Raw genomic sequence first — 13272 nt, forward strand, 5'->3', positions numbered from 1 at the left:
TAAGGATATGTGAAGTCTGAGAACATTTAATTTTTCAGTTGGGAGGAACTGGGAAAGGGAGGGAGACAAACATACAGTGTTACCAGAAAACGGCAAAATAATTCACTCTCTAAGACTTCTTTTGAAGTTTTAGAAAGCAGGCATTCTTTATTGCAGCGCTGGGTGCACGGGGGATAACTCCACCTAACGTGCACATCCAAAAGACAAAACTAGCAAGTATTTATACTATGGTAATATACATATTCAGTATATTTCCGAGTAGTACTTATCACATTCATGGATTTTCCAGGAACTCGCTAGCATATGCTAATGTCTTTCGCCCATGTTTGTTGGCACCTCCGGGTGGTCGGGTGGTCGTCGGAGGTCTTCAGACTCAGTCCTGGTATCACGTATACCTTATCCCTCAAGGCTGGTTTTGTGATCACCTTGTAACTTTCTTATCTTTGCGCATCTGTTCTTCCAAGGCCGAGCTGTTTAAAATGAGATTGTTCCAGAGCTTCTTATCTTACAACTAATTATTTTCTAAGTTACAATGGTTTCCCTTTTGTTTGGTTACATCTATTGAGCAATGGCTCTAATTGCTTGAATTGATCTTAATATTTCAATATTCACAGGTATCAACAGAGACATAAACCCTAACCAATTAGCATTAACAAAGACAATAACCAGAAACAACCTCGGTCAGTCACATTAATTGATGGGCTATCAAGAAAGTGCAGGCAAATGCGGACTTTGCAACTGATAAGGATGTAAACCTGAGCATCTAGGATGTTGGAGGGGGTCAGTGGAACTATGCCAGTTGATGAGGGAATGTGCAGGTGAAGGGGGATCAGGGAGGAACAAAGAGGGGGGGTAGACAGATGTGTTGGTTTTGCGTGGCAAGGTTTTGGTAGCGGGGGGGCTACAGGGGTGGCTTCTGTGAGAAGCTGCTAGAAGCTTCCCCTGTGTCTGATAGAGCCAATGCCAGCCGGCTCCAAGACGGACCCACCACTGGCCAAGGCCAAGCCAATCAGCGCCTCTGTGATAACATATTTAAGAAAGAGAAAAAACAGTTAGAGAGCGCTTTTGCAGCCAGAGAGAGGAGTGAGAAGATGTAAGAAACTCTGCAGACACCAAGGTCAGTGCAGAAGGAGGGGGAGGAGGTGCTCCAGGCTCCGGAGCAAGATTCCCCTGCAGCCCGTGGTGAAGACCATGGTGAAGCAGGCTGTCCCCCTGCAGCCCATGGAGGAAGGATGAGGGGGTGTAGAGATTCCACCTGCAGCCCGTGGAGGACCCCACGCCGGAGCAGGTGGAGGCACCTGAAGGAGGCTGTGGCCCCGTGGGAAGCCCAAGATGGAGCAAGCTCCTGGCAGGACCTGTGGATCCGTGGAGAGAGGAGCCCACGCCAGAGCAGGTTTGCTGGCAGGACTTGTGACCCTGTGGGGGACCCACGCTGGAGCAGTTTGCTCCTGAAGGTCTGCAACCCGTGGGAGAGACCCATGCTGGAGCAGTTCATGAAGGACTGTAGCCCGTGGGAAGGACTCATGTTGGAGAAGGTCGTGAAGGACTGTCTCCCGTGAGAGGGACCCCACGCTGGAGCAGGGGAATGATGAGAGGAGTCCTCCCCCTGAGGATGAAGAAGCGGCAGAAACACCGCGTGAGGAACTGACCGTAACCCCCATTCCCCGTCCCCCTGTGCCGTTGAGGGGGGGCGGAGGTTGAAGCCGGGAGTGAAGTTGAGCCTGGGAAGATGGGAGGGGTGGGGGGAGGTGTTTTAAGATTTGGTTTTATTTCTCATTCCTCTACTCTGTTTTGCTTAGTAATAAGTAAGATGAATTCCCTCTCTAAGTTCAGTCTGTTTTGCTTGTGATGATAATTAGTGAATGATCTCTCCCTGTCCTTATCTCGACCCACAAGCTTTTTGTTATACCTTTTCTCCCCTGTCTAGAGAAGGAGGGGAGTGATAGAGCAGCTCTGGTGGGCACCTGGCCCTCAGCCAGAACAGAAAAGGATGTAAAAGAGGCTGGTCAGTATACTTTTTTGGCCGAGTCTGTCCTATCCTCTTAAATCTTAACTATCTCTCTGCATAATCTCACTCTCTATCCTGTGCATATATATGCTGCAAGGACTAAGTACCTGCTACTGGGGGACTAGCATGAGTGTATTTGGTGCCAGCTACTAGAGTCAGACTGGGGATGTAGGTGCCCCTGGCCTGTGGTGTCAGCCACTGGGAACAAGTGAAGGTCCTAGCATCAGTGGTTGGAGGGGCCATAACTCTCAGGATCTTGGGAGGGTCCTACAGACTTTGAGCCTGGAGTACTAACTGCTGGAGTCAGATCAGGGGTGTAGGTACCCCTGGCCCATTGTGTCAGCTATTGGAACAAGTGAGGGTCTCAGTACCAGTCACTGGAGTGGGTGGGGCCCTCGGTCACCAGCCACTGGGGTGGGACCAGTGTGTGTCCCAAAAACCAGCTACTGGGGGGGGGGGTGGAACCAGCACGAGTGAGGCAACCAAGGGGCTCAGTGCCAGTGGCTGGAGCAGCACCACAGGTCAGAACCTGTGTGCCTGGTGCCAACTGCTGGGGGGGGGGGGGGAAGCTGAGTGTCTCTATCTTCCCCAAACTTGGTGTGTGTGTGTATGTGCATGTCAGTCACTAGCAAGCTTCCATCTGGACTAGCTGATGAGTAGGGGGGGAACTTGTGAGCGTGGAATGCTCACAGGACAAGTGTGTGTGTTTGCTAGTGAGCATCAAACTGGACTAGCTGCTGAGTAGGGAACCCATTAAACAGGCAAGAGGGCTTGGGATCTGGGCAGGGGTACAAGGCAGACAGAAGGAGCTATGCCAGTACTCAGGGGATCTCACAAATATGCATGTGCTTGTGAGTCTGGAGCAATGCACATGAGGATTCACTAGTGACCTTCTATCTCTACCAGCCAAAGAGGAAAAAGAAGACTTGTCTGTCTATGTTTATGCAAGTCCTATATGTAGGTCCTGTTGAAGGCAGCACCTTGCCAGCAGCAGTTTGTGTAGCCAGCCCCATCAGTGTCCTGCACGCATATCCCTGCAGTACATGCTTAGCTTTACTACTGGTTGAACCTGTAAATAGGAAAGTGACAGCCACATTCCTCAGCCTAGACAGAGGTCCTGTATCCTCAGGCACAGCAGACTAAGCTCCAGTGACCAAGCAGGAGAGAGTCCCAGGCAAAAACTTCTGGAAGCTACAGCTCTGTCACTCTTAACATGTCCCAGACAGACCCAGTATAAAAATACTGAAGCAAAAATCTCACAAGATTTTTACATGACAACTCCAGCTCAACCCAGTACCCTCCTCCAACAGAGTCCACAGATACAGAGGCAGCTCTTCCTTTGACTGGCCACTGCCAGGAGTTTAAATACCCAATAGCATAGTGGTTATTGCAGACACCTGAGAACACAGGAAACTTGTTTAAGCACTTCCTTTACATAATTTAGAGTGGGAATTGTAACAAACATGGATCTCTTACTTTCTAGGCAAATACCTTGATTGTTTGGCTATAGGGTATTTAAGGGGCTGATGTTGGCAAGTTCACCTGCTATAACTATTCTGCTTTCTATGAAACACTCATACAGTACAGGACTGCAACATGCACAGAGTTAGCAAGGACCACACCAAAGGATAGCCTAAAAGATAAAACACGCTTATTAGAAAGCACAGCCCTGTGCAAAGGCATATATTATATAACTTGTCCTGGTTTTGGCTGAGATAGAGTTAATTTTCATTCTAGTACCTGGTGTAGTGCTGTGTTTTGCACTTAGGATGAGAATAATGTTGATAACACACTGATGTTTTTAGTTGTTGCTAGGTAGTTGTAGTGTCTACAGTAAGTCAAGGATTTTTCAGATTCTCACACTCTGCCAGGTGCACAAGAAGCTGGGAGAGCACAGCCAGGACAACTGACCCAGACTGGCCAAAGGGATATTCACTACCATAGAATCATAGAATGGTTTGGGTTGGAAGGGACCTTAAAGATCATCTAGTTCCAACCCCCCTGCTGCGGGCAGGGACACTCTCCACTAGACCAGGTTGCCCAAAGCCTCATCCAACCAGGCCTTGAACACTTCCAGGGATGGGGCCTCCACAACCTCTCTGGGCAACCTGTTCCAGTGCATCACCACCCTCACAGTAAAGAATTTCTTCCTAACATCTAATCTAAATTGACCCTCCTTCAGCTTAAACCCATTACCCCTTGTCCTGTCACTACACTCCCTGATGAACAGTCCCTCACCATCTTTCCTGTAGGCCCCCTTCAGGTAGTGGAAGGCCGCAATTAGGTCTCCCCAGAGCCTTCTCCAGGCTGAACAATCCCAACTCTCTCAGCCTGTCCTCATAGGAGAGGTGCTCCAGCCCTCTGATCAGCTTCGTGGCCCTGTCACCGAAATCCGGGAATAAACCTCGTAACACCAATGTAGTGTTAAAAGGCAGGCATTCTTTATTGCAGCGCTGGATGCACGGGGGATAGCTCCACCCAACGTGCATGCCAGGTGATCACCAACACACAGGCTATATAGGATCAAAACATACATATTCATCGTTTTTCTCAGAAAAGGCAGTCCTATGATAATCATTTCTTGGAATCCATTTCCATATTCTCCTCCCCATCATGCATGCTCAGTGATTTGAGTCAGTGGTCCTCAGGGGTCTCTGGTGGTCGTCAGTGGTCACGCACCCGTTCTCGCTGGGTGACCCTCTTCTTGCAGGCATGCGCAGTATCCTTGTTGTAGGTGCACCTATCCATAGCAACTTACTTCATAAGATTAATATTCCCAAACCTATTGTCCGGTTGGGTAGGGACTGTACATGGAACATAGCAGCACTGTACCTTGCCATGGTCAGTTAGCTTCATTACCTATGACCTTGGTTACAAACTAGTTATCTCAAACTGATTCTATAGTTTCTGTCTCACGGCCCCTATCCCATGGTTACATTTCCCCCCTTTGGAAGTTTTGAAATAATAACTTTTCAATACTTCCACTCATATTTTCCTATCCTAGACACATTACAGATGTTCTTAAACTTGTAACCATAGCATCTACACCCCAGTGTGTCTGCTCATGTTTCTCTTTTGCAAGTTCTAACATAACTTGTGGAGTTATTATTACCTGATTTTCTCATGTTAACCACCATCCTTCCATATTCTGAGATGCTTTTAAGTGCTCTGCCAACTGTTCATCTAGTTTGCTGTATCTTGCTTTTAAATTTGGAATTTTCATCTGTTTTACTGGTACTAGTGCAAGGATACCTTGTCCTGCAGCCTCCTTTGCAGCTTTATCTGCCAATCGATTACCGTCTGACCAAATTGATGAGCCTTGCAGTGCATTACGGCCACTTCCTTCGGTTTCTGCACATCTTGTAGGAGTTGAAGAACTTCCTCCTTATGCCTTATCGGTGATCCTTGGGCTGATAACAGTCCTCTTTCTTTCCAGATAGCTCCATGAGCGTGGATCACACCAAATGCATATTTGGAATCAGTCCATATGTTTACCCTTTTCCCTTCTGCCATCCGTAAAGCCTGCTTTAGCGCCACCAATTCTGCTTTCTGCTCTGATGTATTTGCAGGTAGCATCCCTGACTCCAATATCTTGGTGGTGGTGACAACAGCATACCCGGCCATTCGCCTTCCTTCTTGCACGAAACTGTTTCCATCCGTAAACAGTTCCAGATCAGGATCCTTCAAAGGTTCGTCCTTCAGGTCCGGTCTGCTGGAATAAACTTGTTCAATGGTTGGCAGGCAATCATGTTCCAATTTCTCGGTAGGATTTTCTGTTGACAGGAACATTGCTGGATTTACAATTGCTGTGGTTTTTAATTCCACATCATCTTGTTCCAATAGGACAACCTGGTATTTCAACATTCTGCTAGGGGATAAGCAGTGACCCCCCTTTTGTTCTAAGACAGTTATTACCATATGTGGTACATATACCACTATCTTTTGGCCCATAGTCAATTTTCAGGCTTCCTGAATCAGCAGCACTGTTGCTACCATGGCATGCAAACATCCCGGCCATCCTTTACTCACAGTGTCAAGTTATTTGGAGAAGTACCCCACCGGCCGCTTCCAGGATCCCAGCCTTTGCGCCAGCACTCCAAGGGGCAGATGTTGCCTTTTGTGCACAAACAGCTCAAAAGGTTTGGTTAGATCAGGTAAACCCAATGCAGGGGCCATCATCAATGCCTTTTTGAGTTCTTTAAATGATTTGTGGCATTCAGGTGTCCAAGCCAAGTATTGGCATTTGGATTCCTTCAGGGCTTCATATAAGGCAGTCCATAGTTTAGAATCCAGAGTTGACACCACCCAATCATTCCCAGAAGGGCTCTCAGTTCCTTTGGGCTGTTAGGTTTGGGGATCTGACAAATGTGTTCTTTTCTTTCGTTTCCCAATTGTCTCTGTCCTTGAGATGTCTCAAATCCCAAATAAATCACTGCTTCTTTCCCTATCTGGGCCTTGTTTCTGGAGACTCTATATCCTCCTTGGCCCAGGAAATTCAATAAACTGATGGTCATTTCAAAACATGTTTCTTTGCTTTCTGCTGCTATCAGGATGTCATCCACATACTGTAATAATATACCTTCTCCTTGATTCTGTTTCTTCCACATTTCTAACTCTTTTACCAATTGATTTCCAAATATTGTGGGGTTATTTTTAAATCCTTGTGGAAGTACAGTCCATGTTAGTTGTGTTTTTCGTCCTGTAGCAAATATGCTTTGACTTTTTGTATCCAGAGGCATGCAAAAGAAGGCATCCTTTAAATCCAGTACAGTAAAACATTTATGTTCCTCCTTCAAAGATGTCAGTAAAGTGTATGGATTGGCCACTGCTGGGTGTATATCTTGAACTATTTGATTTATGGCCCTTAAATCCTGAACTAATCAATATTCCTTGCCTCCTGATTTCCTTACCAGTAATATAGGGGTATTGTATTCTGATTCACATTCTGCTAACATCCCATATTCTAAAAATTTTGTAATTATTTCCTCTAAACCCTTCCGAGCCTCCAACTTAATAGGATACTGTTTTTGTCTTACCGGCTTGGCTCCAGGTTTTAAAGTCACCTTTACTGGTTCTGCCAGTTTGGATCATCCTGGAACTTCACTTGCCCATACCAAAGGAGTTACTGCATTGTCCACTTCTTCTGGAATCTGTTCCTCCTTGGAGGAATCCTGTAACATAAACACTCTCGCCTCTATGGCTTTTGATTCTGGTATTAGTAATCTAATTTCTCCATCCTTAAAAATTATTTGTGCATTAATTTGCTTAATAAATCTCATCCCAATAAAGGCAACAGACATTCAGGCATGTACAAAAATTGATGTGTTACCCACTGTTTTCCCAGCTTAAATTTTAATGGTTTCAAGAAAGGCCAGTTCTCTTTTCGCCCTGTCGCACCAACAACCTCTGCTGATTTATGGCTGAGTTTCGCTTTACATGTTTATTATTCTCAGTCAAGATTGCCAGAATTTTTCCATCCCTTTGCATTTGTCTGACTTCTTTTTCTTTTTCTCTGTTGTTATACACAGTCCAGGCTACTTCAAGCATTTTACCTAAATCCCTGGACTCAGCCCCTTCCAATTTCTGGAGCTTTTTCTAGGGTCGATTGTCCCATAAATATAGAGGCCAATTGTATAGCTTCTTCCGTGGTTTTTCTGGGTCCAAATTAGTATATTTTCTAGCAGTCACCTTCAGTCTTTCCATAAAGGCTGAAGGGGATTCATTTAATTCTTGTCTTACTTCATAAAGTTTAGACCAATTACTTGCTTTTGGCATTGCATGTCTAACACCAAACAAAATCCACTTTTGATATCTAGTCAACATCCCTCTGGGTCCCAGTTGATTAGGGTCCCACTCAGGATTTGTGGATGGAAAATTCTGGTCCACTGTCCCCTGTATAATCCCATTAGCATGGGCTCCTTCCACTTGTTTTCTGGCCGTGTTCAATACCATTTTCTTTTCAGTATCTTCCAACAAAGCATCCAATATTACTTGCAAATCCTCCCAATCAGGGTTTTGGGTTCTCATTATTGTTTCAACTACTTTGGCAACCCTTTCAGGATCATCCCAATAAGTGCCTGCAGTTTCTTTCCATGCTCTTAAATCAGTTATTGAGAAGGGAACTTTTACCATTACCATTACCTGGCCCTCATTACCAACTGCCTGGAAGGGAGTTAATCCGTCTCCTCCCCCTCTTCCCCTTGTCCTCCCAGCAATCAGGCTGAATCCTTCTGCCTCCCCTTCCACAGGAGGGGCGGAAGCATTGTTAGCCTCCAGATTTTGATCCCCCTGATCATTTCCTAGCCTTCTACAAGGTGCAACCAATAATTCAACATCATCTTCTTCAAATTCACATTTAAAACACTGTTTACCAATATCACAAGCTGAGCAACCTTTTTTCAAATTTTTATCAGGTTCCTGCCCCTTTAATGCCATTACCACAGCACTAGGTGAAACCAATTCACATTGCCTTTGCCATTCCGGATGATTACGCAGTGTGAAAAACAAATCTACATATGCCATTTCATTCCATTTACCTTCCCTCTTACAAAATAGCATCAATTGCAAAATTGTGTTATACTGCAACGTCCCATTCTCCGGCCACTTTTCCCCACTCTCTAAAGTAGACAGTGGCCACCAGTGATTACAATATTCAATCAATTGTTTCCGAGTCAAAGGATCAATTCTTCCCAGATCTTTCCAATGTTCCAAAATACATCCCAGTGGTGTTTTTCGTGGGATTGGTTTCTTACTTGGAAAGGTATCCATCTCCCAGGGACTTAGTGGTTGTGATATTGTGCACTATCACAAGCACTAGTCAGAGGGACCCCAACCCGTGTTAGAGCTCCCTCAGGGATTTCTCTCGGTGCGGGCCTGTCCCGCCATGGTGGTAAGAGAAATCTCAACCTTGGAGGCTTCCCCTCCCCTGTGGGCCCTGCTCCACAGGCTTTCACCTAGCAGAGACTTTTACCTGAGACGTCTCCCTAGACCAACTCTGTGCAGCTTTCACCGTGCCTTACGAGCATGCCTCCTGTGCTCCTGGTGCGGGCCTGTCCCGCCACGGTGGTGAGAGCCACAGGGCTCCTTGAATAAGGCCTTCAACTCGTGCTCTCGGTGCGGGCCTGTCCCACCACCGTGGTAAGAGCAAATATTCAAATCAAATAAGAATGCCTTTACCTCTCCCAGGCGTCTTGCTCAAAGCTCTTCGGTCCGGGGATCGGAGGTTCTCCCCGAGAATTCCCCGGTGCCGGATGGAGGTCCTTCGATCCCACGGATCCATCGAGGTTCAAAAGCAGGGTCCCATCTGGGTCACCAAAAACTGTCACCGAAATCCGGGAATAAACCTCGTAACACCAATGTAGTGTTAAAAGGCAGGCATTCTTTATTGCAGCGCTGGATGCACGGGGGATAGCTCCACCCAACGTGCATGCCAGGTGATCACCAACACACAGGCTATATAGGATCAAAACATACATATTCATCGTTTTTCTCAGAAAAGGCAGTCCTATGATAATCATTTCTTGGAATCCATTTCCATATTCTCCTCCCCATCACGCATGCTCAGTGATTTGAGTCGGTGGTCCTCAGGGGTCTCTGGTGGTCGTCAGTGGTCTCGCACCCGTGTTCACTGGGTGACCCTCTTCTTGCAGGCATGCGCAGTATCCTTGTTGTAGGTGCACCTATCCATAGCAACTTACTTCATAAGATTAATATTCCCAAACCTATTGTCCGGTTGGGTAGGGACTGTACATGGAACATAGCAGCATTGTACCTTGCCATGGTCAGTTAGCTTCATTACCTATGACCTTGGTTACAAACTAATTATCTCAACCTGATTCTATAGTTTCTGTTTCACAACCCCTATCCCATGGTTACAGCCCTCCTCTGGACTCGCTCCAACAGCTCAATGTCTCTCCTGTACTGGGGCCCCCAGAGCTGGATGCAGTACTCCAGGTGGGGTCTCACAAGAGCAGAGTAGAGGGGCAGGATCACCTCCCTCGACCAGCTGGTCACACTGTTTTTGATGCAGCCCAGGACACGGTTGGCTTTCTGGGCTGGAAGCGCACACTGCTGGCTCATGTTGAGTTCTTCATCAATCAATACCCCCAAGTCCTTCTCCTCAGGGCTGCTCTCAATTCATTCCTCGCCCAGCCTATAGTCGTGCTTGGGATTGCCCCGACCCACGTGCAGGACCTTGCACTTGGCCTTGTTGAACTTCATGTGGTTCTCACGGGCCCACCTCTCCAGCCTGTCAAGGTCCCTCTGGATGGCATCCCTTCCCTCCAGCGTGTCGACCACACCACACAGCTTGGTGTCGTCGTCAAACTTGCTGAGGGTGCCCTCGATCCCACTGTCCATGTCGCCGACAAAGATGTTGAACAGTGCCAGTCCCAGTACCGACCCCTGAGGAAGGCCACTCGTCACTGGTCTCCACTTGGACATTGAGCCGTTGACCACAACTCTTTGAGGGCGGCCATCCAGCCAATTCCTTATCCACCGAGTGGTCCATCCATTGAATCCGTGTCTCTCCCATTTAGAGACAAGGACGTCATTTGGGACAGTGTCAAATGCTTTGCACAAGTCCAGGTAGATGACGTCAGTTGCCCTTCCCTTATCCACCAACGCTGTAACCCCATTATAGAAGGCCACCAAGTTTGTCAGGCACGATTTGCCCTTAGTGAAGCCGTGGTGGCTGTCACCAATCACCTCCTTGTTTTCCATGTGCCTGAGCATAGTCTCCAGGAGGGTCTGCTCTGTAATCTTGCCAGGCACGGAGGTGAGACTGACCGGCCTGTAGTTCCCTGGGTCTTCCTTTTTTCCCTTCTTAAAAATGGGGGTTATGTTCCCCCTCTTCCAGTCAGTGGGAACTTCGCCTGACTGCCAGGACTTCTCAAATATGATGGAGAGTGGCCTGGCCACTTCATCCGCCAGTTCCCTCAAGACCCGTGGATGCATCTCATCAGGTCCCATGGACTTGTGCACCTTCAGGTTCCTTAGATATTCTTGAACCTGATCTTCTCCTACAGTGGGCGGTTCTGCATTCTCCCAGTCCCTGCCTTCTGTGACCTGGGCAGTGTGCCTCAAGCATTTGCCAGTGAAGACTGAGGCAAAGAAGTCATTGAGTACCTCAGCCTTCTCCATATCCTGGGTAACCAGGTGGCCTGTTTCATTCCGGAGGGGACTCACATTTTCCCTCGTCCTCCTCTTATCACTGACATACCTATAGAAGCTTTTCTTGTTGTCCTTGACATCCCTGGCCAGACTAATTTCTATCAGGGCTTTGGCTTTCCTCACCTGATCCCTGGCTGCTCGGACAGTTTCTCTGTGTTCCTCCCAGGCTACCTGCCCTTGCTTCCACCTTCTGTAGGCTTCCTTTTTGTGTTTGACTTTGCCCAGGACCTCCTTGTTCATCCATGTGGGTCTTCTGACATTTTTGCCCGAGTTCCTCTTTGTTGGGATGCATCGCTCCTGAGCTTGGAGGAGGTGACCCTTGAACCCTAGCCAGCTGTCTTGGGCCCCTCTTCCCTCCAGGGCTTTGTCCCATGGTATTCTACCAAGCAGATCCCTGAAGAGGCCAAAGCCTGCTCTCCTGAAGTCCAGAGTATTGAGCTTGCTGCATTCCCTCCTCACTGCCCTGAGGATCCTGAATTCCACCATTTCATGGTCACTGCAGCCAAGGCTGCCCTTGAGCTTGACATCCGCTACCAGGCCCTCCTTATTGGTGAGAATGTAACATCATGCTCCGTATATAACTGGGGAAGCTACCTGGGAGGCAGATTTGCTGCTCAGAAACAGATTGGGCATCTGATTGTTTTATTTTCCTTTTGCGTGTGGTGAGCAATTGCACTTGTGCATCACTTGGTTTATTATTTTTACTATTATAATAATTATAATAATAATTATTCTCTTCCTGTGTTATCCTATTAAACCCTGTTTATCTCAATCCACGAGGTTTTTTTTCTATTCTCCTCCCTATCCCCTTGGAGGGGAAGGGGTGAGCAAGTGGCTGCATGGCGCTCAGTTACCAGCTGGGGTTAAACCACACCTATGTCATTCATTAGTGTCCTGGTTCTGGCTAGGATAGAGTTAATTTTCACAAGGAGCCAGGACAGGTGAGCCAAGCTGGCCGAGGGCTATTCCATACCATGTGACGTCATGCTCACCATAAAAGGGGGCTAGTCGGGCAGGGGAGGGTTTGGTGTGGTTGTTGGATGGTCTGAGTGTCTGGTTGGTCATGGGATTGGTAAATTGCTTTCTGTTATCACCCATTGTGAATATTCTGTTATCAATGCTGTTGTTGGTTGTTTCCCTCTCCCTTGCTGTCCCAGTAAACTGTCCTTATCCCAACCCAGGAGGCTTTGCCTTTCTTTTCCCATTCTTCTCCCAATCCCGCCGGGGGAGGGGTGAGCGAGTGGCCGTGCGGTGCTCAGCTACCGGCTGGGGCTAAACCACGACAGTCCTTTTTGGCGCCCAACGTGGGGCTCGAGGGGTTGTGATAACGACAAGTCTGACCCAAGTGTGTTAAAACAAAGTTGTTATAAGCATTTATAATGTTACTGAAACAGTCACTGGTCATAATGATGTTCTGTTTGGTCCCATGGCTCTGGTTTGTAAACCTCAGTTTACTCTATGTAATCCCCGCGGCGCTGTTTATCACCTCTGGGAGAGGGGTTTGTGTTCTCATGTTGTTGTATTGTGTGATATCGACTTATGATAAGATATCATTGACGGTCATGAGTCTGAGATGGTACTTGTATGTAGCATTTCTGTCATGCCCATACCTTGGTCAATATCTTTCAGAATTGATTAATAATTGCACCCAATCTATTGTGAAGACAGGGGGGATACCTTCTCCCACTCTTTCACCTCCCCTTTTCCCTTTTGGTTGGTTACAACAGCTTTTGAGAATTTTGAATACCCTTGGAATGTTCAGGCCAGTATATTCCTGTTGCTAGGTCTCCTGCATGTTTTCCAAGTCCTGTTCAGGGTTAGCAAAAATCTTTTCAAGAGTACCACCCAGGGATCTTCCCCAAGGCTGAATGGTCAGGGCTGGCATGGCATGTGGGAGAGTATGGGCGGGTATCTAGAGACCTTCTCACCCCCAATGGTTTGGAGCTTCACTCCTGAACAATTGCAAGACCCTGATAAAATGGTAGAATATTTGAAAGGAAAATGCTGTGCGTATTCCAAGGAGACACAACTTACTGTGCTCTGCTGGGCCCTGGCCACGATCTGCCAAACACTGCTCGACAGTAGACAGCACC

The sequence above is a fragment of the Balearica regulorum genome, chromosome W (assembly GCF_011004875.1).
Source record: "Balearica regulorum gibbericeps isolate bBalReg1 chromosome W, bBalReg1.pri, whole genome shotgun sequence".
In the NCBI taxonomy this organism is placed as follows: Eukaryota; Metazoa; Chordata; class Aves; order Gruiformes; family Gruidae; genus Balearica; species Balearica regulorum.